Source organism: Peromyscus maniculatus, chromosome 2, assembly GCF_049852395.1.
Source record: "Peromyscus maniculatus bairdii isolate BWxNUB_F1_BW_parent chromosome 2, HU_Pman_BW_mat_3.1, whole genome shotgun sequence".
Lineage (NCBI taxonomy): Eukaryota > Metazoa > Chordata > Mammalia > Rodentia > Cricetidae > Peromyscus > Peromyscus maniculatus.
This window is the reverse complement of record NC_134853.1, coordinates 67,091,222-67,118,916: the sequence shown is the minus strand read 5'-3', so window position 1 is coordinate 67,118,916 and position 27,695 is coordinate 67,091,222. Positions and strand designations below refer to the sequence as shown.

Here is a 27,695-nt window from a genome sequence, read left to right as displayed (position 1 = left end):
GCAACCCAAGCCCCACGCGGTCCAGCTGTCCTCCGGTCTCTCAATTCAGTGTCCTCGGAGCCATTTCTAGCTGTCAGCCGCCTCCCAGTAACCTACAGACTGGTTTCGGTCTTCACGTCTGCAGACCCTGAAGGTCTCCCTCCCTATCTCCTTCCATCCACTTCGGCCTGTTTGGGGAGACACAGTCACCCAAACTGCAGGGAGGTGTTCAGGACTGTCTAGGGAGCAGACAGGCTGAAGACCGAGTGAACCTGTCTTCCTGGCCTCAGCTCCAGGCTACGAGGCAGGAGGGACATCCCGCTGTGGCGGCTTCATATTTACTGAGAGCTCACGAAGCTTTAATATACGCGAGAACAAAATGATGGCATGATCTTTAGCCTCTGGGGGACTGGGCTGTCTTCATTAAAAGCTACAGCTCCGACTTCCCCCAGAAGCAGAGCAACAGTTAAGGAACATCACACTGGCAGTGATTGGCTGGTGCGGCTGCACTCAGCAAGTGAATTTCCCCAGCAAGATGGAGAGGCACTCCCTGTTTTAGATCCCCAAAGCCCGATGCAGCGCCACTTACACAGTTATTATACTTTATTACCATTCACTGGCTTGCTGAGTCCATAAACGTGTGTGTGTGTGTGTGTGCAGCCTACTATGTGTTAGAGGCACAAATCAAGTGCTGATAGCTGTTGGTAGGATGAACAAATGGAATCTCAGCCTGTGAGGATGCACAGAGTATGTGCGTGTGTAGGGGGCATACGTGTAGGATTAAAAAAAAAAAAGGTGTTGCTGGAGCTAAATTTTGAAGATGAGTGGGAGTTAACCCAGTGGATGAGAAAAAAAAAAAGCATTCCAGGAAGAGGTAAAAACACACGCCAAGCATGGAGCTATATGGGGACTCCATCATGACTTAGAGCTATGCAGCCAGCTTGGGTGCTGGATAGAAATAGGCAAGGAAATCAGCATTCACATAGGAATTAGCATCAGCTCAAAGAACTGGTTTGAGGTAGTATGCTTAAAATATTTGTTTAAAAGGGAATATTCATTTGAATTCAGGGAAAGGGGGAGAGTAAGGGAGGGGAGCTTGGCCAGGATGATGAGAGACCGTCCTGATAAACCCCAGGGCTGAGCCGTGAGTGCACTGGGTGACCTTTATTTCCAAGCTTTCCAACATGCAACTCTTTCCCTCAACCTAAGATCTGGCAGGTAGTAATTGCAGTAATCACCGGGGCTTTATCTACAAGGAGGCATAAGCTTAAAAAACAAACACAGACACGAAAAAGAGGGCGAGCCAGTCCTCTCACGGACTCTTTCAGTGAGAGGACCACAGTAACCGGAGATGTGTTCAAAATCAGAGATCATAATATGTAAAGGGCCTTGTAACCTGTAACGTACTATCCAAGCATATGACTAGCGGAGGAAGTGTGTGTGTGACCAGTTCGCTCAAAACACATGGGCCAAAGTAACTTTGGCAGGGGGGTTGGAATGTGGCTGCTTGTAGAAACACATCTTAGTTGTCGGTGACACCTGAGAAAATGACACACTGTCCACTGACTGCCATACATAGCCTGTAAAGCTGTATTTTCCCTAATACTTTTCCTGCACTTTATACTAATAGTGAACGAGTGAGGAAATGCAGACCGATTCTATATGCAAACTCCTCAAGGACAAGAGCTTTCCTCTTTATATGGCATCGCGCTGGCCAGTTGGCAGCACTTAGGATGTGTGCAGACCTCCGAGGGGATTGCTGGAAGGTGGGTGGAGAGTGGAGAGATGCTATAATGGAACCAATAATCATGTCTCCAGATGGACACTGACAGTCCAAGCTTCTTGGTCCAAAGCTGGTAGAGCAATTCCAGTCAGAGCTCAGTCATTAAGGTTGAAGGATCGAGAAGATAATGATCTTCCCATCAGATATGAATAAGTAAATCTGGGGGTGAAGAAGCATTGCCAGAGAGGCGTGTGGGACTGATAGACAATGGATATTTTAGCTGAAGAGACGGGAGACTATTAGCCTAGATATGAACCACTCAGGACCAGGTGTACTGGGAGAAAACAGGAACATGGGAAATGGACCTGGGGAGGTTTATTATCCGTGTTCCAAGAAAAGGAAGCACTTAGAAAATACATGGTTAATGCTGGAAGAGAAAAGTGGTTAGAGTGTGGTCGGAGAACCTATGAAGAACCAAGGCTGAGAAATCCACATCCACTTGTGCTTACTCAGGTGGGGAAGGGGCATTCTCCTCCACTTTCCTTTGGAACGAAGCAGTTTTGAGAAGATTAGGCCACCTGGTAACACCGTCACACACATTCTACTCGTGCAGTGCTGAGGCACTATTCTGACAGATGATAATGAGATGTAATGTTTTGAGATGTAATGTTGACTCAATATTAGACCTCAGGAGATGGTAGTGAGAATCCAAGATCTGGGCAGCACTTGGATCAAGCAAGTGATTTTTCCCAAGGTTACCAGGGAGTGTGATACTCAGAGCCCTTGATGAAAAGATCAGTTTAGTAACAACAACAATAATATAATAATAACACTCCAACAAGAACTATCTGAGAGCCTTTTGCCCCAGCACTCAGGAGACAGAGACAGGCAGATCTCTGAGTTTGAGGCCAGCCTGGTCTACAGAACAAGTTCCAGGACTACACTGAGAAACTCTGTCTTGAAAACAAAAACAAAAACAAAAACAAACAAACAAATAAGGAACTATCAGAATTAGGACAAACTCCACCATATTTGCAGGCTTGGTCTCAGTTTTCTCTTTCAACAATATATGTGTTTACTTTGGTCAGATGCAGTAACAAGAGGGTTTAAGCTGAGAGGGGATTAAACAAATGTATAACAGAGAGGTGCTCCCCCCCCAATATGAACCTGTCAGAATTTGCTTGTTGAGCTACGCATGGAGGCACCCCAACCATTACATCCTTAAAGGAGCCAAGTCGTTAAGGAAAAGCCCAGCTAGCAACTGGTAAGTTAGAGTACTCGGTTTCCTCAACAGCATGGTCTCTTTTCTCACTATGTCATCTCAGAAGCCCAAAGGAGCATTTTTTTTTTTCTTTTTATCTTTTGTTTTTGAGCCAGGGCCTAGAACTTGCTATGTAGCCCAAGCTGGCCTTGAACTTGCGATTTGCCTGCCTCCACCTCCCAAGTGTCAGGATAATAGACATAGGTTACCACAGCCAGTGTTTTCTTGTTTGTTTATTTGGTTTTGGTTTTCTGAGACAGTTTTCCTTGTAGCCCAGGCTGGCGTTCAACTTGTGGCAATCCCCCTGCCTCAGTCTCAAAGTAGGTATATACGTTTTCAAAGAAACCTAGGACCGAGCCTGACTATACGATGGACCTCTGCTCTGACGTGGCCACTTCTCGCTGGAGCCCAGCTCTAGGAGGCTGGTTTTATCAAAGGAGGACGCTCCCAGGTTTGGCTGTGCAGGAGGAGTACAAAGATGAGCAGGGACACTCCAGAATGGCTCTGCGGTAAATTCCATGGCTTGGCCCCTTCACCACTCCACTTTTGGATAAGAAGCCAGAATCTATCTTTGGGCCCAAAGTTAAACCCTTAGGATTCAGCTGAAATGAAAGTGTTGAGGGGGCAGACTCAGGCTTCCCCCCCAGACAACAGATTACCAATAAGCCTTTCTTGGCTCGCATCTTTCCCATGCTCCTGCCTCTCTCGCACAGAGGAACTGTTCGGCAAAGTGTCTTGAGTGGTATTTATGGATTAGGGTCCACTGGTGCACACAGAGGGCCACAAGGGAAGTGTGGATGACTCTTAGAAGTGACAGTGTCTTCCTCAAGATCCTGCAGCGGGGAAGGTGGCCCCAGGAGACTCCACTGTGGGTCCCTCTGGTTCTCCCAAGCAAGTCCTGACAATCTGGGGGTTAAGTGGACAACTGCTCCCACGGTCCCGTGTTCAGTTAATCCGTCCTCATCGGTGTAGGCATCCCATTTACTGAGCATATGCCAATGCAAAGCCCCAAGCTTGACACTTCAACGGAACTTAGTAACAACCACCCACCCTTGCTTCTGCCCCTCTTTGGTACTTTTCTCCGAGTTAAATTAGAAGAACAGACTTCATCATGCTAACGTTTGTGATCTAACGTTAGCAAAGTGCTAAAGCCTGCGTCACAAATGCCTAATGTTCAAATGGGGCAATTTTATGAAGCTGTTGTTAAGAATTACATAAGATGTTTAAACATCTAGCACCGTGCCTGGCACAGGGGTGCTCAAAAATCCTCTCCTCTCTCTTATTCCTCCCTCCAGAAACTTGGTCTCACTGCTTTGGGTAGTCAGACTCAAGAGCTCAGATCTCCTGTCTTTGATCTGGAGGCCTCACTGGTCCTGGTACCCCTTGGGCCCTGTGCTCTTAGAAGCAGTTTTCATCTCCTCTAAAGTCCAGCTTGAAGCCAACGGGGCTCTCTATCATACAGAAGGGAACTTCTCATGGGGGCAGGGTGGGAACTGGAATGAACAAAGGCCACGGCCCCACAGTCCCCACTCTTTTCCACTATGTTGAGGGGGTGCAAGCGAGGGCATCCTGAGCCCCATAGGAGGTCAGTGCCAAAGTCCTTGGAGCTACGATGCCACAAATGGATCCCATTTTTCCAGGCAAAGGTTCCTTCTGGGCATCTCTGGAGCACAGGCTAAGATCACCTGGGGTTCACCAACAGCACCGGGAAGGTCCCTGGGGTCCCCAGATGGTCTCCCGTGGAGCCAAGTCCAGAGACTACCTTGATGCCACTCCACTTACACAGAAGGCCTCCCTGGGGCCCTGGGGAGGATGCCCTCCACGCTGGGGCTGGACAAGGCAAAAAGTGCAGGGCGCCCTGGGCGTCTCCCTTCACATCGCCCCACGGACTCCCTCAGGGGTAGAGGCGGCGGTCACTGGGGTGCATCCGTTTGCACAGGGCCCCCCTGGGGGCGGCTCCCACACCAGCATCCAAGTCCGGGAGGACTGTCCGGGAGCGCAGACCCGCCCCTCAGGGTGACAGGCCGGGTCCCACCGCCCCCGCCCTCGCTTACCGGGACAGTCCGCGTGCGGGACGCGGGTCCGAGGCCGGCTGACTCTTAACGCCGCGGGCCCGCGCTGCCCACGGCCGCTCCGGAGCCGACGTGCTGGGCCGAGCTCCGGGAGCGGGCGGCGCGGGCGGCGCGACGGGCTGAGGCGGCGGCGGCGCGCGCGCCCGGAGCACGCCCACCCGCTGCGCGTGCACCCGCGCCCGGCGCCCTCGGCCGGCCCGTGGGCGCGCGCCGCCCCACCCTCCCGAGCCCCAGGCGCGGCGCGGATGGCCGCGGGCGTGGCGCGCGGTGGGAGCCCGGGCGCGCGGCGGCCGCGGCGGCCGCGGAGCGGGCGGTCCAGGTGCCAGGGGGCGCCCGCACGAGCAGCCGGCACTGCGGCGCGGGGACTGCGCCAGCCCGGCCGCCCGCGGCAAGGTCAGCGCGCCCCGGAGCTGGCCCGGGTCTGCGCTGCAGGGGCTGCGGCGACGCTCCCACCCGCCCCGCACCCAGGCAAAGCGGGGGATACGGGTGGATGCTGCCACCAGTACCTGCTCAGGCTGGGAAGAACCCAGCCATCCGCCTCTGGCAGCGCACCACCCAGGTCTCCAGGCTCACCATGGGGTACTTACCCTCAGGTACCCACTGGGCTCGGGAGTGGCCAGAGGAACCTTCACAAAGACCTTGGCTGCTCCATCTGGCCCCGTGTGCCTTGTCGGAGGCTATTGGTCCTCCATCTCCAGCCCTGGAGCTGTACTGTCGTGTAACCCACTTTTAGTTGCAGCAACCTCAGCCCTCAGACTAACCAAACAGCGGGCTTGTCAGACCGCCAGCGTGCCCGAGAAACTGTAAGGCGCATTGCAACAAACTCCACGCTTTGAAGAGGGCAGGAAAAAGACCAAGTCACAGAGCATCTAGCAACTAATCATAGGAAAGCAACAGAAGATGTGTACATATCCCCAGACCCCTCTTGTCTAAATTACATTTTAAAGACACTTTCATTTTCTTGTCCATTCACTTTGTGTCTATCAAGCACAATTCACGTTATCTTTTACACTTGATCTTAGCCAAAAGGCCGAGAAGCGATAAATTCACGTTATCTTTTGAGCACCTAGTATCACCCTCCCCCCATTTTCCAGGTGTTGTACGGGATAATTTGTCCTTAACATAGAATTTACATAAATATAGTACTATATGTTATCATCACCCAACTGATACGAGCAAAGGTACTATTTTAAATACCTTAAATGTCATTCCCGGTGTAGTTCGGGCTGTAACTGACTACATAGCTCGGGTTGGCCTCAAACTCCAGGCAGGCAGGCAGCCCTCCTGCCTTCGCCTCCCAGAGTGCTGGGGTTACAGGCGTGAGCTGCCACGCTGAGTTAAGACACTAGGCTTGGAGGGATTATGCTGCGGCATGGAGGTTAAACAACTTGCCTAAAGCAGCAGGGTTACTATGTGATGGAGATGGGATTGACATCCAGGGCTTGTGCTATTGAGCACCCATCCAGAGGCTGCTAGGCATCACTACCCAGAGCGACAGAGTTAGTGTTCACAAGAACCGCTCTCTTTTTTCCTTGTGAAACTGACACTAACACTGACGAGCAGACTGCGCTTTCCGTGTGGTCTGGGGCACTAACCTTTAGAATCATATCAGACCAATAGTTTCAGACAAGGACCACAGAACTAGGCTATCTGATGGGCCCATATGGAAGAGAAGGCTGTTATATAATGTGCCCATAGAAGTGTCTGTTGGCTAATTCCTTCTTTCATTCAAAGATATGTATTGAGCTTCCGCAATATGCCATTCATTGAACAAACAAGAAGCAAAAAGGCGCAGTACTCCTGTCAAGGGGTTGTAACATCATCCATGAGGGGTTCACCCTAATACTCCATGTAATCATAATCCCTTCCCTAAGCCCCCATGGTAGTTTGAATGCAATTGGCCCCATAAGCTCATAGGGAGTGGCACTATTAGGAGGTGTGGCTTTGTTGGAGTGGGTGTGGCCTTGTTGGAGGAAGTGTGTCACTGTGGGGACAGACTTCAAGGTTTCCTATGCCCAAGCTACCGTCCAGTGTCATAGTCCACTTCCTGTTGCCTTCTGATCAAGATGTAGCCAGCACCACGTCTGCCTGCATGCCACCATGTTCTCCGCCATGACAACAATGGACTTGAACCTCTGAACTATAAGCTACCACCTCAATTGGATGTTTTCCTTTGTAAGAGCTGCCCAGGTCATGGTGTCTCTCCACAGCAACAGAAACCCTAAGACAGTCCCCATCTCCAAACCCTGAGGTCAGCTTCAGTTTCTCCTTTTCATACCTCAGTAGAGTGATCCAATACCTGACACCTTGGGTTTCGTCGGTGTGGTGAGCATGCTTGTAATCCCAGCACTGGGGAGGTCCAGCAGGAGGATCTAAGATACTGGTGAATTTGAGCCCCGCCTGACACACACACACACACACACACACACACACACACACACACACACACACGCCACAAGTGGGTTTCATTCTGGCATTTTCACAGTATATGTAATTTGGCTTGATTATTTCACCCCATGGCTCTCTGCGGACACCCTTCCTCTTCCCAAGGACTCACTCTTCTATTTTCAGGGTTTTGCTTTTCCAACAGAATCTAGATTCTATATGTGAGAGAAAACATAACACTTGTTTTTCTGAGTCTGGTTACTTCACTCAACACTATGACAGCTAGTTCTACTCCCATCTACCTGAAAATGACACAGTTTAGTTTTTTTATTACTAAATAAAGCCCTATTCTGTATACAAACTGCATTTCCTTTTCCACTCCTCTGTTCTGTTGATGGACACCGTGCCTGCTAGTCTTATGTCAACTTGATACGCGCTAGAGTCATCTGAAAGGAGGGAACCTGAGAAAATGCCTCCATAAGATACAGTTGTAAGTCAATTTCTTAGTGAGTGTTTGATGGGGAGGGCCCAGCCCATGGTGGTGGAGCCATCCCTGGGTTGGTGGTTCTGGGTTCTATAAGAAAGCAGGTTGAGTAAGCCATGGGGAGCAAGCCAGTAAGCAGTACTACTCCATGGTCTCTGCATCAGCTCGTGCCTCCAGGTTCCTGCCCTGTTTGAGTTCCTGTCCTGACTTCCTTCAACGATGGGCTGTCACCTGAAGTGTAAGCCAAAGAAACCCTTTCCTCCCCAACTTGGTTTTGGTCTCAGTGTTTCATCACAGCAATAGGCACCAAGGCTGATTCCATATCTTGGTTTCTGTGAACAGTACCACAATAAACATGTATGTGCAGGAATAGGAGCCTTTTACACCCATTCACCAAATAACCAGTGGGCTTCGTGGCTATTAGGACTGGTGTGGTAGTTTGAATGTAATTGGCCCCCAATCTCATAGGGAGTGGTGCTGTTAGGAGGTTTGGCCTTGTTGAAGTAGGTGTGGCTTTGTTTCAGGAAGTGTCACTGTGGGGGCGGGCTTTGATGCTCAAGATATTGCCCAGTGCCACAGATACTTCCTGTTGCCTTCTGATCAAGATGTAGACATGGCTGTCTGCATGCTGCCATGCTCCCTGCCATGATGATAATGGACTGAATCTCTGAACTGTAAGCTGCCCCAATTAAATGTTTTCCTTATAAAAGTTGCCGTGGTCGTGGTGTCTTTTCACAGCAATAGAAACCCTAACTAAGACAGCTGGCATTTCAGAACCCTCATCCAAGACTGCTATGGTAAAAAAACGAAAGAATCGGAGTTTTCACGACAGAGCTCACGATTTTCAATTTGAAAATCTTTATCCTAAGCTTTAAAGGTAATAGAAATCATCCCTATTTACTTATCCTCTTTTCCTTCCCCATACTTTCAGAATGAGAGAAGCCTCCTTCCACAGACTGTCAACTTACCCACCTGCGCCTTTGATCATGTTTCCCTTTGTTCCTTCTTTTGCTTGATCTGCTGTCATTCTGAACCCCAACTTTCTCCCTTCTTGGCTCCCCACCTTCAGGCTGAAAACAGGATCAGGTTTGAGAAGCTTTCCTACTGACTCATTGTCTTATTCCAACTACTGCCCATTACCGGTTGAGATTTATGTATTGAAAATTTAATCCTCAATGCAAACAGTGTTGGGAAGTGAGACCTAAGTGATTAGTCAGGAAGGCACTGCCTTTGGGATGGGTTAATGCTGTCTAGAGTGGACCGACCACAGAAGCACGTTCAGGCCCCTCCCCCTGCTCTTATCCTTTGCCCTTCATCATGAGATGATGCGGTACAAAGACCACATTCTTGGGCAATCCAGCCTCCAGAAACATGAGCCAAATGAAGTTCTGTTTGTAAATCATCCAGTCTGTGGTATTGTGTGAAATGGACAAGATATTACCTTGTTAAATGTATATAGTTCCTTTTTAAAATATATCAATTATGATTCAATAAAGCTGTTAAAAATCATTTGCCCATTTGGGGGTGGGCCTTTTCCTGGGATATGGATGTGAGAGTGTGCATGTATGTGTGCATTCACTAAGCATTGAACATAACAGACAAAGCGCTCTACCACTGAGCTACCATCTGCAGTCCTATATTTCTGTTTTTGACCATGGTTACTGGCTTATAACTCCTGTACAGGTGCAGGTTATAGAAATTCTAATCTCGGGCTACAGGATGGATCAGCGGTTAAGAGCACTGGCTGCTCTTGCAGAGGACCTGAGTTCAATTTGCAGCAACCACGTGATGGCTCACAACCATCTATAGTGGGATCTGATGACCTCTTCTGGTGCAAAGTTGTAGATTCAAATAGAGCACTCATACACATAAAATAAATAAATCTTTTTAAAAAAGACACCTCTAAAAAACAAAACAAAACTTTAATCTCCCTTGCCTATAAGTGGCGATATAGAAATACCTACCTAGTGGTGATATAAAAATACCTACCTAGTAAATCATAAGATCTCCCTCATTCTAGAAGCATCCTGCTCCATACATTGGAAGAGGAATGCTGTATAGACAGACCAAGAAGAATGTGAACAAACAGGCCATTCTTGGGGTTCCCTGCTCAGTTTATTAGAACTCACGCCTATTCGGTAAAGCCTACATGAACACCCCAAAGGACAGAATTCAGAAAGCTTTTTGAAGCTGAACACCAGAGACTTCCAGGAAGATAACCATAGACTGTTTTGCATGCTGAGAGGGGTAGGGACTCCCGTGTTTGAGATTCTTTCAGGCCAAAGACCCATGTATCTCTTTGTCTGGGTGCTTAGCTATATTCTTTAAGATCAAGTCTGAAGAGGACATCATGAGAAGTCCAATTTGTAGCTAGTTGGTCAGAAGTTCTGGAATCCTAGACCCACAACTAGGTCTGAATGGGGCAGTCTTGGGGTCTAAGCCACCAGTCTGTGAGACACGATACTGCTTCAAGGCTGTGTCAGCACAGTGGGCAACCCTTTCTCCCTCCCTTCCCCTTTCCTTCCCTCTGTCCCTCCATTCCTCCATCCATCTTTCCTCCTTCTTCATGGTGTGCCAGGGGCTGAACCCAGGGCCTTGCAAGTGCACTGAGCTGTCCTGGGTGACAGTGTCCGAGTGGACAGGATTGGAGGATGTCCAGCTGATGCAGGATCACTTGCTAGCGTGAAGAATTCCCACACAGTTGAGGTCACAGAAGACTTTTGTTTAAGTGACAGTGTGAGAAGAGAGGAAAGAGAGACATCCTGTTTTCCCCAGCACCTGGACTCGATTCCATTTTACCGCTTAGTGTCTGTTCACTCATGGTGCACTGTCATCTTTATAAGGAGGATTTGTTTTGTTTTAACGCTTAGGTAGTATGAATCCTCTTTGTTCTTTTAAAGATGTTTTCGGGTCTTCTAATTATTTTATCTTTCCATGCCAATTCTAGGAGAGGCTTATTTATTGTGTAAGAAATTCTGTTAGTATTTTAATTGGAATTATGTTAAATCTTTAGATTGACCTGGGGAAAATTTTCATTCCAAGATTGACCCTTTCAACCCTTAAAAAGGACATCTTTCTTCGCTTACTTAGGCCTTCTCTGATGTCTGCCATTATTTTAAAGTTTTAAAGTCTTCAATATATAGGTCTTTCATATGTGTTGTATTTACAGCTAAGTACTTCATATCTTTTGTTTGTTTTTCATTTTCTGTTTTTTTGTTTTGTTTTGTTTTTTGTTTTTTCAAGACAGGGTTTCTCTGTGTAGTTTTGGAGCCTGTCCTAGAGCTCACTCTGTAGCCCAGGCTGGCCTCGAACTCACAGAGATCTAGCTGGCTCTGCCTCCTAAGTATTGGGATGAAAGGCGTGCACCACCGCTGCCTGGCCTTGTTTTTGTTTTTTTGAGACAGGGTTCCACTGTGTAGCCCTGGCTGTTCCTGGACCTTGCTCTGTAGACCAGGCTGACCTCAAACTCACAGAGATCCGCCTGCCTCTGCCTCCCAAGTGCTGGGATAAAAGGTGTGCACTACCATACCTGACCATATTTCATATCTCATGTAGCTTTTATGATTTCAATTCCCAGGTGCTTGTTGATAGAGTATGAATATGATTGACTTTATCTGCTCCAGAGATTGAGCCCAAGGCCTTGTGCATGCCAAGCATACACTTTACTACTGAGTTACATCTGCAGTCCATAAGATTGATATTGCACTGCCCTTATGTTCTGTGACTTTGTAAACTCCCATGCTGGTTATGAGATCTTATCATAGATTCTTTGGGAAAGAAAGCTAGCCAGCAGGGAGAAAGCTTTCAGATCAGCTCTAGCTTAATTTCTGTATATCCTGACCTCCATATGAGTGCTATGGCATGTGTAAATCTTCACACACACACACACACACACACACACACACACACACACACACTAAATACCCACAAACATCCATACAGATGTTCCCAACCCATATTGGAAAAGAATCATCCCAAGTCAATAACATAAGATTTAAAGTTAAGAAATCAGGGAAACATTAGCAAATAATGCAAAGCAAGTAGACGAAAATAACAAAGAACTGAGTAGGAATTGCTGATAAGTGCATAACATATATATGATACTGAAAGTGTAAAATTTAACATGAAGTTCCACAAGTTCTATTTGGAATGCCATTTCTAACTGTATAGAAGTCCATTAAATTATATTAACTTTGGGTCTGATTAATTTGTTGTGTGATAGTTTTAGTTATTTGCAAGCTTTTAATAATAAAGTTTACAAAATTAAGAAAGAAATCATTGAAATGCAATACAGAAAATAATCAAGGCAGTAAGACCCAAAATTATGTTTTAAAATCTAACAAAATTGACAAACCTTTGGCTAGACTCACCAAGAAATAAAGCAAAAAGATGAAAATTACTGAACTAGGGTCTGGGAAAATGGCTCAGTGGATAAGCTGTTGCCAATCAAGTATGAAGACCAGAGTTTAGATTCCTAGAACTCAGATGAGTGCCGGGTGGGTGTGGAGGCACAGCTCTAATACCAGCTCTCGGAATACAAAGAGCAAGGATCCCAGCATATGTGGATAAGCTCTGGATTCAACTGAGAGACTCTGCCCCAAAGAAGAACGTGGAGAGTGATCAAGGAAGGCTCCTGATGTCAGTCTTGGATATCCACACATACATGTACACGCACCACAAACACACACACATGTGCTAAACTTTAGAAGTTACTGAACTAGACACAGAAGGGAAGAACTGACTGCCAACAATAGAGAAATGAGAGGATTGTAAGATGTTCCAGGTACATTTGAGGCTGAGTCCGAAGGCCAGCTTGAGCCCAGGCATTCTCAAGCCTCCTGGACAGCATAGCAAGACCCTGTCTAGGGTCAGTTTTTAACAACAGAGTCTCTCTAAAACATGACCCCCAGCTACCACGCACCTGTCATACAGTGGGACTGAATGGCATTTTTCTCTGCGGCTTGCTGTTCACTGGAGAAATCACTGTCTCACTTAAACCCACAGTGGATGTGAGGCTTGTGAGGCTGTGGGCGTGTCTTGAGGGTAGGGCTGCCCAGCTTTCACGGAGCTTGCTTCTTGAGGCGGCCTCTGTTGCCCTTCCTGGCCAGGATCTGTGGACGGGGCAGCTTTCCACCTTCCTTCTCAGGGTCAGGGGCCTTTGGTCTCACTCTTCTCCAGGATCTTTTATTTCCTTCATGTGTTTCCAAAGCTCTCTCTATTTCTCAATTTAGGGTAAAGTCTTAATTTTTCTTATTCAGACTCTCTTTTATCTTTTACCTATCACTCACCTGAGTTCTAGGAATCTAAACTCTTTTTATCATTTTTTTAAAGAGAAAGGAGCAAAGAGAACAGGGCAAAGGAGGGAAGGACTTGAAGAACACACAGACAGAACACTTTATTTTTTAATAATTTATTTATTTTTATTTTATGTACATTGGTGTTTTGCCCATGAGTATGTCTGTGTGAGAGTGCCGGATCCCCTGGAACCAGAGTTATAGACAGGTGTGAGCCACCAGGTAGGTTCTGGGAATTGAACCTGGGTCCTCTGGAAGAGCAGCCAGTGTTCCTAACCACTGAGCCATCTCTCCAGCCCCCTTGTTCTTTGTTTTTTTAAGACAGAGTCTTGCTGTTCTGTCCAGGATGCTCTAGAACTCCTGGGCTCAAGCTGTCCTTCAGACTCAGCTTGTCCTCAGACTTAAAAGAACCTGGAAGCTCTTAGAATCCTTTTAATTTCTCCAGAGTCGGCAGTTAATTTCCCTTTTATTTCTGTGCAGGGGCTTTTAAAAAGTTATATCTATGTGTGTTGTGTGCTGCGTGGGTGTGCATCTTTGCCCATGGGTGGGTATAAGTGTTTGTGTGGGTGCATGTGTACACACACAGGTGGAGGCCCAAGGTTGGCATCCAAATTTTTCCTGGTCTCTTCCCTTTATTCTTTGAGGCAGAATCTCTCAGCTGAACCCAGCGCTTGCTGATGACTAGGACCTTCTGTCTCTGCCTTCTGAGAGCTGGAATTACAGATGGGCCTCAATACCTGCACAGCTTCTGGGTGGGTTCTGGGGGTCCAAACTCTGTTTGTTATGGTTTTGTGGCAACAGCCTATCCATTGATTCATTCCCCCCCCACCCCACCCCCACCCCCGCCCTTAGTTGAGTAACTTTTGTTTTTTTCCTTTGTTTCTTGGTGAGTCTAGCCAAAGGGTTGTCAATTTTGTTGTTTCTTTAAAATAACTTTGGCTTTTATTGTTTTGACTAGTTATTTTCTGTATTGTGTCCCAATGATCTTACTCAGCTCTTTATTTTCTTCTACTTTCTTTGCATTTGCTCATATTTTCCTAAATTAGGAAGCTTAGGTTATTGACTTGGGATCCTTCTTTTCCAACAGAGGCCATTTGCCTATATGCAGTTTGGGGGAGTTTGTTTATTTGGGTGTATTTATTTTATTTTAAACTGGGTTTGGGGCTGGAGAGACGACTCAGTGGTTAAGAGCACCGGCTGCTCTTCCAGAGGACCTGGATTTGACTTTCCCATATGGTGGGTCACAGCTGTCTGAAATTCTATCTAGTTCTAGGGGATCCAGCTTTTTCTTCTGACCTCTGAAGGCAGTAGGCACACACGTGGTGCACAGACACATGCAGGTAAACCGCTCTTGCACATAAAATAAAATTTAAAAATGAAAATAGAAATCAAGGCGTGGCTGTACCAGTAACCCTCCAGCACTTGTGACAGTTGGAGACAGGAGGATCACTGTGGCTTTCGGACCAGCAGCCTGGCTTCGGGTTCACTCAAAGGAGAGCGTTAGAATGGGATACCTGGTGTCTTCTTCTTGCCTCATGTGCAAACCACTGCCCCCAGATACTCATAGACCACAGCCTCTGAAATAAAAATGAATAAACAAAAAGGAAAAACAAAAACAACAAAAACCCAATGACACAAAACTCCTTCCTTTTGTAATGAAGTCAGCCGGATGGTATCTGACTGCACATTCGCCGCTCTGTTCTCCTCTGCTCTCCAATTTGACGGCCCAAGACTTCTCTGAATAAGTTAGGTCAGATATCACTTCCCACACGAGCTTGGTTATCACCTCACCTGGACTTGCACAGCATCTCCTGCTTACTTCTGTCACTGTTCCTACTAATTTACAACGTCATGTATTGTTGCTTCAGGCTGGTGGGCTAGACTCTAAGAGCAGGAACCATGTTTTCTTTCCAGTGCCCGAGATGCACTGGGAACAAAAAGATACGAACACAGATGTTTTGTGGATGTTATCTTTTGTGCTCTTAAATTCTTTATTTGCCTCAAAACAGCAATTTTCAGTGTGGGACTTGGCAATCCTGTAGGTGTTCCCAGGACCTCAGTCCTTGGTTGTTCCTTTGAGCTCAGTTGCTCATTTCCTAGTTAATGAAATTTAGCTGATTCCAGATTATGCTGCCTTGCCTTAATATATTAAAAGGCAAGAAAGAGATATTAAAAAGGCAGTTTTCTCCGATTCTGTACACCACATTTAGAGATGAGTTAATAATGAGCTGCTTTGTCTGGAATCATTTCTCTGACAGATCATGTAACTTGTTCATGGAATTGGCTTAAACTCAGAGACTCACAGCTGAGAGGTGAAGGAAAGATCCTAACATAGGTAAGAAAAATGCGCTTATGACAAGACCTAGACCTTCCCATTCTCTCTGAGAATTAGATTGTGCACTGCCCTTCTTCGAAGACTCACAACCCTCCACTCATAATAGACACATCAAAGGTCGGGATAGCTCTTCTTACTCTAAAGTGATCCTTTGATTTTGGACAGCTTAGGAAATAGATGAATATAACATGTACTCCCAGAGAAGCCAGACCAAATGATCTTAGACCAAGAAAACTACAGATTTAGTTAGCACAAGAGGCTTATGTAGACTTAGGGAGGAAGCCAGAGAGAATTTTTATAAGTCTAGATTCTATGTAGAATTGTCCAAATTGTACTTAACTTTGAAATTCCTTGGTAAGTACAGAACACTCTTAAACATGTTTTTAATCAGCTTTAATGGGCCCTGTGCCTTATGGGAATAGACTGAGAATAACCGAAGTGTCCTAGAACCAGTGAGTAGTTCTCTGAAGAATTTTATTATTATTACTACTATTATTATTGTTGTTGCTGCTGTTGTTATTGTTGTATGTGTACATGTTTGCAGAGGCAAGAAGAAGGTGTCAGATCCCCTGGAGCTGGAGTTGTAGGCAACTGTGAGCCACCTGATGTGGGTGCTGGGAACCAAACTTAGGTTCTCTGCAAGAGCAGCAAGTGCTCTTAGCTGCCAAGTCATCCTGCCAGCCCCAGATTCCTACTTCTAATAAAAGCTGCAAGAATTGGAAGGAAGTGTTAGGATGAGTGATCCTCTAGGTCACAGGCAAGCTGCAGGGCATTGTTACCCTAGAAAAGAAATGCAGATGAACTCCTGGTCCTGTAGTGATCTTTGTGGTCAAGTGTAAACAGAGGTCCCAGCCCTGGGAAGAAGGACTCTGAGCCGGCATGGGGTACAGCTGGAGCAGTGGGAGGTGCAGGTACCATGGGTGGTTTACAGGAAGTGACTTGTGCAGGCTCTTTCCAAGGGGCCGAGACAGGCTTAGAAATATTACAATATTTTCCTCCAGGAAGCCCCATTTCTCACATGCATAACCAAATTTCATGAACTTCAGTGCTCATAAATCCTAGACTGACGTGACTAACAGGCACAAATGACAATTATAACATGTTGTGATAAAGAATCATGAAGGAGTTTCTACAGTTCTACAGAAGAAACACTGAACAGGGTTCCTGCTCAGGGCAACATGTGAGGATGATGAAAATGTTCTCCAGAAGGGCGGGAGGGTATAAATATTGTGTATATCCTCATCTTGGTGTTCTGGGGCTGTTTTCCCTGGCATACATTGAGTAGCCCTTAAACATTTTGTTGAACAAATAAGAATATATGTATGAAAGGACTAGTGATATGACGGAGTCACTATGGTGGATGGTGTGGCTAGAGAGCAGACAGGCAGGCAGCAACCCCACCCCACCCCCACCTCCAACCCCCACCCCCCGCCATGTGTGACACTGTACTCAGGCTTTGAACTGCCCTGGAGGCTCTAGCTAATCCATTGGAACCTTTCAGTCAGGAGCACTGTAACCTAATTTGGCTTTAGAAATATCATCCTAGAAACGGCATGACATTTGAGTTAGGGAAGTAACGCAGTAGCCAGGAAATGATTTGGAGTCACTGGGAGCGGAGCAGACAAGTTCCTGGCACTGGGCCCAGCTAAAGATTTAGGAATTCATTTGTTCGCTCCTTGAGTGCCTAGCATGTTTCAGGATTTGTGTTAGCCAGGGTTAGAACAGGGAGTAGAGAGCACTCACTGCTCCTGCAGAGGATCTAGATTCAGTTCTCAGCTCCCAGACCCATTAGGCAGCTCACAACTGCCTGGAATTCGAGTTCCAAGGAATCTGACGCCCCTTGGCCTCCACAGCCACCTCACATAGGTCTACAGACATACACGTAAACAGAAACAATAAGTATTAAATGTGTAAAGCTCCTGCGTGAAGCCTATGAAAGGCATAGACAAGGAAGCTGGAAATGGCAACCTGTATTGTGATCAATGGTGTGAGAGAAGAAATTTAAGGTTTTATAGGGATGTATAAGAGAGGATTGTAAAGTTGGAATGAGATGACTAAAAGCTAGACCAGTGACATACTGGTCAGGGGAGGGGAGGGAAGAGTTCTGGCTGTTCAAGGTTAAGGACCACAGACTGCAAACCATACAGTCATTATTGGAGCCATGGCCTGAGAGAGAAGGCCCAGGTACTCGGGGGAGATAATGTTTGGTCTGAGAAGCCAACTGGACACCTGGATGGAGACGAAAGGTGTGTGGACAGGGAGTTCACCAGAGAGGCCAAGGCTGAAGATACAAAATTGGGAGCAACAGGATAGTTCTAGGGGCCATGGCCATCCTTGCGATCTCTCAGGCAGTGTAGGTAGAAAGAGCATGGAAGGAGATCCACGACACATTCTTCTAAGGAGCCAGTTGTAAAGTCTTGGCGAGAGACCGAAGAGTGATGGTCTGGGAAGAGGGAAGAACTAGAAGAACACGAAGCCAGAAAATGACCAGGAAGAAGGAACCAGGCAGAGGGAGGCAGAAACAGCAAGGGGCAACCAAGCTGAGCTCTTGCTGAGTGTCAGCAACAGCCTTATTTTGGGGAGTGGGTGGGCAGTGGGTGGGTAGGGGCTATGCTGGAGACGGAAGTCAGTTGTACTTGCTAAGTAAGTGTTCTGCCATAGAACTACATAGTGACCCACCCCAACCCCTTTCTGTGGTTTTCTGAGACAAACGTGCTAAGGAGCCTAGGCTGGCTTAAACTTAACCATGTGGCCTTTGGATCCACCAGTCTGTGCCTCCCGAGCACCATAGCTACAGGCATATGCCACCAGGCTCGGTCAATTTAAAAAGTTTTAATGACAGATTTCAGTGGTGTGTATTAGGCACACTCATTGCATTCAACAATGTGGGTGTTACTGGGGATGTCTCAAAAGCAATTTCAGAGAAGAGCTTGATGGCAGGAACTGGACCGGACAGGTTATGGGAGATAATGGGGAATTCTAAGATGTATCTTGTCAATGTCTCCATCGTGATAAATGTCCACATTAGAGGGGTTTGGTGAGCTATCACCCTTCACAAGTTTTCCACGTGCCTAATGGACTTTTGTGTGGGAAATGTCCCTCGCTGAGGTCATAAATGATAGCGAAGACTTATGCTAAGTATGTTGGATAGACAGAGAAGTGCTGTAGTCTCTCTACTGAGGATTTATTTTCTTATGTCCCTGGGTCTTCCTTTTATATCCTGGGCAAAGGACCACGAAGAGCAGAAAAGGGGGACCTTGGAACTTTCCAGGCCTCCTATGGGGATTCTATGAGAAAGAGGAGGACAATTCAAGACCTTTGTGTTTCTTGTGGCTCTATACAAGATTTACTGTTCACATCAAGCCAGCCTGTTCAGTCTTTGTAAAGTATCAGAGTTAAGAGGGAGTTCAAGTTCCCTGTTGTAGCTCTCAAAGGCATAGAATGAAACCAGCATTTTTCAGTGTCTGAAAAACAAATACTGTTCAATAGTTTTAAAGAACTCTAGTGAGCAGAGGACTTATGAATGTTAGAAAACGACATCTGTGGATTTTGAAAGCATTTTAGCTTCACATAATAGATACAAATTGACCACAAGAGAGGCTGTGCACTGTGGTGGCGAAGAGCCCGGTTCTGGAGTGAGAGATCTGTACTCAGATTGCAAAACCACGATTAGTAGACGTGTGTCTTGGGGATGAGTTCTTAATAGTCCTGATTCTGTCTCCTTAAGTGTGAAATGATGAAAGTAACGCATATAAAGTTCTTTGCATCACGATTGACATAAATCTGTGTAAATGTCGGTTATTACATTGTACAAGATGACAAAGCTGTTCAGTGCTGGCATCCACACTCTGCAATCAACACTACGTCCTTTACATAGTTCTCTCTCCAAGTGTATAGTCACAGGCATAGTAAGATGCTGGATAGTTTTCTGTATTATTTAAGATTACTGGCTAGTCTGCAAATGTATACCCCTCTGTCTTGTTATTGGCTCCTTTTAACATTCCCAATCTTTCCTATTTATCCATCACATCAGTTCACTCTTGAGATGTCTGAGCTCCACTTTCAAATGAAAGAAATCCAATTCAATCAAATCCGAGTAAGGACGATATGCTGAAGGAAAGGTTATGTAATCGGGATTGTAAAGGCTGGAGAGACCGCTCCACAGTTGAGAGTTTTGGGAGTCAGGGGAGACCTGACCTTTCCTAGACAAAAATGGAGGAGGAGTTAACTGGGGGTGAGATCAGAGCAGGTGGGGGAGGGGAGGACTGGGAAGAGAGGGGAGGGGAAACTGTAAAATAAATAAATTTATTTTAAAACAAGAGTGTATACTGTTCCTGCAGAGGACCTCAGCGCCTAAGTTGAGTAGCTCCAGCCCCAGGGGAATCCAATGCCTTTGGCCTGTGTGAGCACACACATGCACATACCCACATACAGACACACATAACTAAAAAACAACTTTTTAAGGTGGAGTTGAGTGTTGTTGATTCTCAAGAAATATTATTCCTTTGGTCTGTTTTTTTTCCTCTCTAAATTTATTTTAATCCCTAAACATTTTTTATCTGTGTAGGTCTTTGAGGGGGGTTGCTATTAGAAGAAGAGAAAGTGATTGATGGGCGTATTAAGAAAAACCAAGCTGCTGGGTGGCAGCACACACCTTTAATCCCAGCACTTGGGAGGCAGAGGCAGAAGGATCTCTATGAGTTCAAGGCCAGCCTGGTCTACAGAGCGAGATCCAGGACAGGCACCAAAACTACACAGAGAAACCCTGTCTTAAAACACCAAAAAAAAAAAAAAAAAAAAAAAAGAAAGAGAGAAAGAAAGAAAGAAAGAAAGAAAAACCCAAACCCAAGCCAAAGCAGACCCAGCCCTGACTTTCTATACTCCCAGTTGGCCTGTTTTCTTTCTTAGGACCTGGGAGTTTTTATTTTTATTTTTTTAATTTATTTTTCTTACCCACTAGAGAAAATTATTGACTAACTTTTGTTGATGATGTTTTCCTTCTGGAAATTTCTAGCTCTCTTCATTTCCATTACAAATGCTGTCTTAGCTCTAGTGTAGCTCCTCATGGCCTCACACCTGCTGTGGCAATAAGTTCCCATGCAGCTGCAGCCTCCTCTCTTGGCCCCTGTGGCAACAATCTTCAGGAATTCTATATGTAAATATAATTGCTTTCTTTTTCTTGAGACAGGGTTTCTCTGTGTAGGCTTGGCAGTCTTGGAACTCCCTATATAGACCAGGCTGGCCTCGAACTCACAGAGATCCTCCTCCCTCTGCCTCCTGAGTGCTGGGATTAAAGGCCTGTGCCACCACTGCCTGGTGCACAATTGCCTTTTAAGACAGGGTTTCATAATTTAGCTTAGACAAGCTTGGAAGTTACGATGGAGGCCAGGCTGGCCTTGAAGGCTGCAACGCTCCTACCTCAGCCCCTCAAATACTGAGGATACCTAAGTCACCACACCTGGTTCTCTAAAAGCAACATCTTAAGCCACCGACTGTGTTATCGTTATTGTAAAGTGATACTGTCAGCATTTATTGAACCCTGATATGCTTTTTAAGGTGCTTTCACACATTGTCAGGGTACTCCACTTAGAAGGATAAGTTTGGTGTGTAGCATACTGGCTTTGTTAGATTAATATGAAAATTTCCCCATAAACCTGTAAAACAGCAAATTCGTATCTTTGAATGAGTATGGAAATGAGGTGATAAAATCTTACTAGATAAATAGTGTCATTTAAAAAGTAAGCCAGCGGGGCATGATGGTGCATGCCTTTAATTCCTGCACCCAGGAGGCAGAAGCAAGCAGATATCTGTGAGTTCGAAGCCAGCGTGGTCTACATAGTGAGTTCCAGGCTAGCCAGATCTACAAAGTGAGACACTATCTTAAAACAAACAAACAAACAAACAAAAAAACAAACAAAAAAAACCAACAACAAATCAAAATGAGAGAGAGAGAGAGAGAGAGAGAGAGACAGACAGACAGACAGATAGACACACAGACACAGAGACACAGAGAGAGCACCAAAAGTTAAAATTCTTGATGGACAATGTAGAAATAAAGGTGTTGGGATATTATGGTGTAACATCTAAATGGTTGGGACTATGAACTAACACCTTCTCAATGGAACAGGCACTGACTATTAATAAAAATTACAATTCCACCAACCAACAAAATTCTTGTGATTGCTACATGCTAGATAAAACTAATAACATTCTGTATATGTTATTTAATATTCAAAATAATTCTGTGAGGTATTGTGGTTGCCATGAAAAGGAACACATCATATTGCATAGTGGGATGGATTGACAACTCTTGATACACTCTGAATTCTCTATTTACACAGAGGCCAACTCTCTATGGGCCATTCTCCACAACAGGGCTTCCAGCGGGGACTCTAGGGCAGGACACATATTTGACAGCCACTTTGGCATGAGGATTTCCCGTGGCTTTGCTGGAATTTTCGTCGAACTGCATGCAGTCTAATATTTATCCTTTTTTTCTCTGTGTGTCTCTCTCTGTGTCTCTGTGTCTGTCTGTCTGTCTGTCTCTCTCTCTCTCTCTGAGGTCTCTCTCTATATATGTGTCTTCTTACATTTCGATATCTACTTGGTCCACATGGTCCAAGAAAATATATTCTATGAACTAATTCTGGGTATGGTTCACCTATTGCCCGATGGGCAAAGACTGCTCCCTCTTGGGTGGCTAGCCACTGGTACCCAGTGTTGGTGCCGTTTCTGGAAGTGATCCGGGGAAGCTTCATGGTTAAAGCATTGCCTTTGCCGGTGCAGTGATTCATTTGGGACACATGGTGTGGTGAGGGCGATGCATACAAAGGCAGCAGAGCTTGTTAGTTCCTGCTGAACTGACTGATGCTGTGCAGAGGGCTAAGGAGAATCAGAAGGCCGTTAGCAAAGAACTAGAACCCAAGCAGGAGAGCCCTTCTTTTGCAGTCAAGAGAGGACACAGACAAGCAGCCCAGATGACCTGGGAGGTAGAGTGGTGGTGCTCCAGAGACTGAGTCGTCAGTCAAAGCAAATCTGTTGTGCTAAGTTCAGGGTCCTGCTTGGAGACACCTTGGACCCTGACATATGGGAAGAGACATCTGGATGAATGCTCTTGGGGATGCTGCCTCTGAAGCCTGCCTGGATGCCAAGACTGCAGGCATGGCCTGCTCTTCTTTAGTGAGCCCTGGCACTTGACATTTTAATAGATGCTTCAGATTCTGCCCTTTTCCCTATGTGGCAGCAGGCATTCCCCCCAGAAGCCCTACGTCCCCTACTACCAGGCCAATATTCAGGGCTAAGCATCAGCACAACCTAGAAGAGGAGGCTGTACCTGGTAAGGGAGAAAAGATATTGTATATGCTAGGATCTAAAAAACTTAACTGTCATACATTAACAGAAGCAAAATGGTGTATCCAAGATTGTGTTTTGAGGACGCTTACCTGTAGTGGTATTGTGTTCCCCAAAATATTGTGTACCCTAATAAACTTATCTGGGGTCAGAGAACAGAAAAGCCACTAGATACTTAGGATAGGCGGTGGTAGCACACACCTTTAATCCTAGCATTCCAGAGGCAGAAATCCATCTGTTCAAGGATACAGCCAAGCATGGTGACTCATGCCTTTAATCCCAGAAAGCGAGCCTTTAATCCCAGGGAGTGATGGTAGAAAGCAGAAAGGTATATAAGGCGTGAGGACCAGAAACTAGAAGCATTTGGCTGGTTAAGCATTTGGCTGGTTAAGTTTTTAGGTTTTGAGCAGCACAGTTCAGCTGAGATTCATTGTGGATGAGGACTCAGAGGTTTCCAGTCTGAGGAAACAGGATCAGCTGAGAAAATGGTGAGGTGAGGTGGCTGTGGCCTGTTCTGTCTCTCTGATCTTCCAGTGTTCACCCCAATACCTGGCTCAGGTTTGATTTTATTTATAAGAACTTTTAAGATTCATGCTACACTTACCTTTTAGATGTATTTTATTTTATCCTATTTTATGTGTATGAGTATGTTTGCTAGCATGTACATGTGCACCACATGCCTGCCTGATGCTAGCAGAGATCAGCAGAGGTCAGAAGAAGGCATTAGATCTCTTGAAACAGGAGTTACAGAACATTGTGAGCTGTCTTGTGAGTGCTAGAAACCGAACCTGGATCCTCCAAGAGAGCAATCAAATGATTTTAACCGGTGAGCCATCTCTCCAGCCCTTGAAAGTGTTTTCATAAGGGTACTATAAGACTGGATAAACGAGAATTCACTGATTTGTGGGTAGTTGTATGTGTGTGTGCATGCAGGTGCACGTGTGTATGTGGGTGTATGCTGACACAAGATTTAACGCCTTACTAAGAACCCAAGAGGATGGAGTGGTTCTTAGAGGCTTAAGAAGGTGATGGCCAATGTTGGGGGAAAGAGAAATGCTTGAGCTATACTAGAAGATGGTAGAGAGAATAAAGAAACGGAGGAAGACGGGCAAACAGAATGGGCAAACATCATGTGAAATCACAATAACACAGTTGATTGTGTTCTGTGGGGGAGCCTGGAGACACGCCCTCCACCAGGCCACCGTAGAGACACGCCATCCACCAGGCCACCGCAGAAACACTGGTGAGAGACACTGGAGGATCGGCTGTGGCTCTCCTTTCCGTTCAGGCTGGCAGGAGGGGAAGGTCACAGATCTGGGCTCGTCAGTACCACAAAGGGAAGAAGAGCTCCCATGTAAGAAGCCATAATCATGTAATGACCTTCAAGAACAGAGAGAGGACAGCAAGGGACTTGACCTAGTAGAAAAATAAAGACCCACACCATGGTGGATGTATACTGTGATGGTGTCTCGGTTCTTTCTCCAAAGGGACCTGTGAAGGGAAAAGCATTATCATAGTTATAATACATTAAGGACCTATGGGGGCTGGGCAATAAGTCCTGGATCAGAGTGGGCTGCTGTGTTTGTAGATGTTCCCCGTGGTTATTCCCTCTGTTTCCGATTGCACTGATGCACTTGAATGTTAGAGTAACTCTTACGCTGGGTTCATGGCCACTGGGGTGAAAGATACTTTAGGAAGGAAAGCCAAGTAGAAAGCTTTCAGACTGACCTTTCCTCCAATCCCACTCAAGATAGCAAATAGAAATAATATTACATCCCCGGATAGATGTTGGAGAATGACTGAAGACTATCCTAAATGCTGGAAATGTTAATGATGGGGAAGTACAGTATGGAGCTTTTCTTGGTGGGAGTCGTAGTGAAGGCTCTTGAAGTCCTGACTACTGCTGCCTCTGAATAAATGGCCGTATTCGTTCCCATGCTTCCCATGCCCATGGTCTGCTTCCAGCCAGTGATGGAACGCAGCAGGGTGGTACAGTGGCTGTTCCTCAAGATGCCAGCGGTAGAAAACAGTGCTGAGCCTTTATTTAAGATGGCATTCTTCCATCCTTCACAGTTCTGGGTTCCATTTCTCCTTTTGAGGGGGCTTCTGTGTGTTTGACATGGGGATTACTTCACCCTCACAGCTGCACCTCAGTTCTTTACCAGTGCAGCTCAGAGTATATGTGCATCCTAGCTTAATCTCTTCCTTCCTTCATCCTCTTCTGTCTTTAATGCCATTATTCTTATCTCTATTGGATCACTTCCATATTTTCAGCGCAAAAGATGTCATGAGACATCACCTTACCAAAAAAACAAAACAAAACAAAACAAAACCCATATAAAACAAATTGCTTCCTTTGTGCTACAAATCCCTCTTGAGTCAGGCTCTTCTGCTCCCCTGTCTAGCAAACTCCCCTCTTGGGAGGGCCCTTGCCAGCCTCCAGGCTGTGAAGCCAGCATGTTTCTCCACGCCCGATTTCCTCCTCACCACCATTACTGTAGTTGATCTCTTGCTCCTGTGACCATCCTGACAGGAACAAAGATATTCTAAAGAGACACACATTTTTCCTTTCCGTAGCTGTCAGACTATTGAAGTAATAGATCCCAAGAATTAGAATTTCCCATGGGATCTCCAGCTGGGGGAAGGAAAGGGCTAAAGCCTGGTGACTCAGGGAAGAGATTCCAGTTTTGACAACTTGTCGGCCATTGCAGGGGGGATTGGAGCCAAGGTCACGATGATGGGCAGCGCTTGTGCAGAAATGCTCGGCTGGGAATACCCTTTGCCTTTTGTTTAAAACTAAACCTGTGTCAGGACCCCAAAGGTGGATTTAGGGAGGTCACTGGACCTTTTGTTCTCTTTCCCATGTAGCCACAGTGAATACCACACCCCTTTCTGTTGTCCAGGACCACCTGTTTAATTGTTCTATTGAGGGGCAGGAGCCAAGTCCCCATTAAGACCTTCTAGGGTTCAGGTTCTGACTCCAATAACTCTGGTAACATTCTCACCTAAAAAAAGGTCTTCACTGGCTTTAGGGACAGGACATTCCACAAATCTCCTGCCTGTATCATTGTTTGTATCATTCCTGTTTTTAATTATCGACTCAGGGTGAAACCTTCCCTCTCTGTGTGTCTACATCCTGTCAGGAGTTGTCGAATTGCTTCTGTAAAGGACCAGAGAATAGATGTTTTAAATTTCAGGCAGTATGATTTCTATTGAGACCATTCAAAAAGCTGTAGACACAACATACATGAATGTTGGATGTTGAATGATCGTTGTTAGGACTGCTACATTTATTCAATGCCTTATGTTGTTAAAGAAATAGTAACATGTCAGCCCAGTGTTTCACTGTAGTTACCAGAGGTCAGCTTCGTCACTGTGACAAAATGTCTGAGAGAATCTTAAAAGAAAGAAAGGTTTATTTTGGCTTATGGTTTGAGAGATTCCAGTACATGGTCACATGACTTTGTTGTTTTGGGTCTTGGCATTCCATTGAAGGAGGAGGTGGAGGAGGAAGACACCTCATGATGTCCAGGAAACAAAGAAAGAAACAGGAAAAGGCCAGGGTCCCAGTAGCCTCTTCCACACAGTATTCCTCCAATGACCTAACTTTTCCCCCACCAGCTTCCTCCTCCTCTGAAAGATTCCGCCACTGTCCAGTAGTGTAACGACACCAAGCCATTGACATGTGTACCTTCGGGGGACATTCAAGAGCCACACTGTAAGCCGGGCATGGTGGTACACACCTTTAAGCCCAGGCAGAGACAGGCAGATCTCTATGTGTTCAAGCCAAGCTACATAGTGGTCTACATAGTGAGCTCCAGGCCAGCCAGGGTATATAGTGAGACTCTGACAAAAAAGAAAAAAAATCAAAACTAAATCTTCCGTGATCATGACTAGAGCTTTGCAAGAGGAAGTTTTCCTTTCCTGTGTAACGAGGGCAGCGGGTGGCAGTTTGAAAGGTCTGTATGCATCTCCAGGCCTCACGCTCACTTCTGTTTGAAAGTGAGGGACTTGAAAGGCTCAGGCAGACCTCCAGATGAATACTAGTACTTAGCCTTTGCTGACCATCTGGGAGAAGGAAAGGGGAACACAGAGGCGGACAGCCAGTGGGGGGTAGAAGGAGACAAGGACAGCTTGTCAGTCAGCTCTGGGAGAGAGGGAGGTGACTTTATTGATCGGGATGATTCAATTCTCCAAGTGGGTTGTGAGAAGCAGCTGCACACAGAATAGAGGCAGTAATTAGAACTAATTACTGTTGTTGTCGATGGCTTGCATCTCTACGGCACCCTGTATTTACAAAGAATTTTGTAATCACTTATTAATGCTCCCTCTCCATAGCCTTGTGACATGGGCAACATGACTTCAGCTTGTGTTTGTCATCTGGGAAGAATCTGAGCTGCTGTGGTGCATACCGGCCTGAGGAATCCAAACCCTCATAGCAGGCCTTCCTACTCACTGAGTATTTTGAGAATCCAGATAGCAAGGACTCCAGCACTGTCCTTTGCGATTTAGGACATGAAGAACAACTTATGAAGTTGACTCAGGCTTCACTAAACTAAAAGTGACCTCATCTACGGCTAGCTCACAACAGGGCTCACCTCTCTGAGCTTCTGTTTCTCCCAGGTTTTCAGAAATCAAGCTAACCATAGGGTCCATATCATGAAGTTTTTTATAAGTCAAGTGCTTCGTATAGACCCCAACATATCTACTTAATGAATGTTTGTCATAAATTCTGCAAGAGGGCTGGAGAAATGGCTCAGCAGTTGAGAGCACTGACTGATCTTCCAGAGGACCCAAGTTCGAGTCCCAGCA

At 45.9% G+C, this 27,695-nt stretch overlaps 1 protein-coding gene across 4 annotated transcripts in view; it reads right to left on the bottom strand.

Moving 5' to 3' along the window:
* The window catches only part of Phf24 (PHD finger protein 24), a 28,870-nt gene extending 23,082 nt beyond the window's left edge, over nucleotides 1-5,788 (bottom strand). The window contains exon 1 of one of the 4 annotated variants that reach the window (XM_016004564.3): nucleotides 5,623-5,788. The gene's annotated coding sequence lies outside the window, so the exon portion shown is untranslated. Of the gene's footprint in view, nucleotides 1-5,017; nucleotides 5,161-5,622 lie in introns of those variants that run through there. The other 3 variants (XM_016004568.3, XM_006985976.4, XM_016004567.3) reach the window with 3 other exon arrangements.
* Between the last annotated feature and the right edge of the window lie 21,907 nt (nucleotides 5,789-27,695).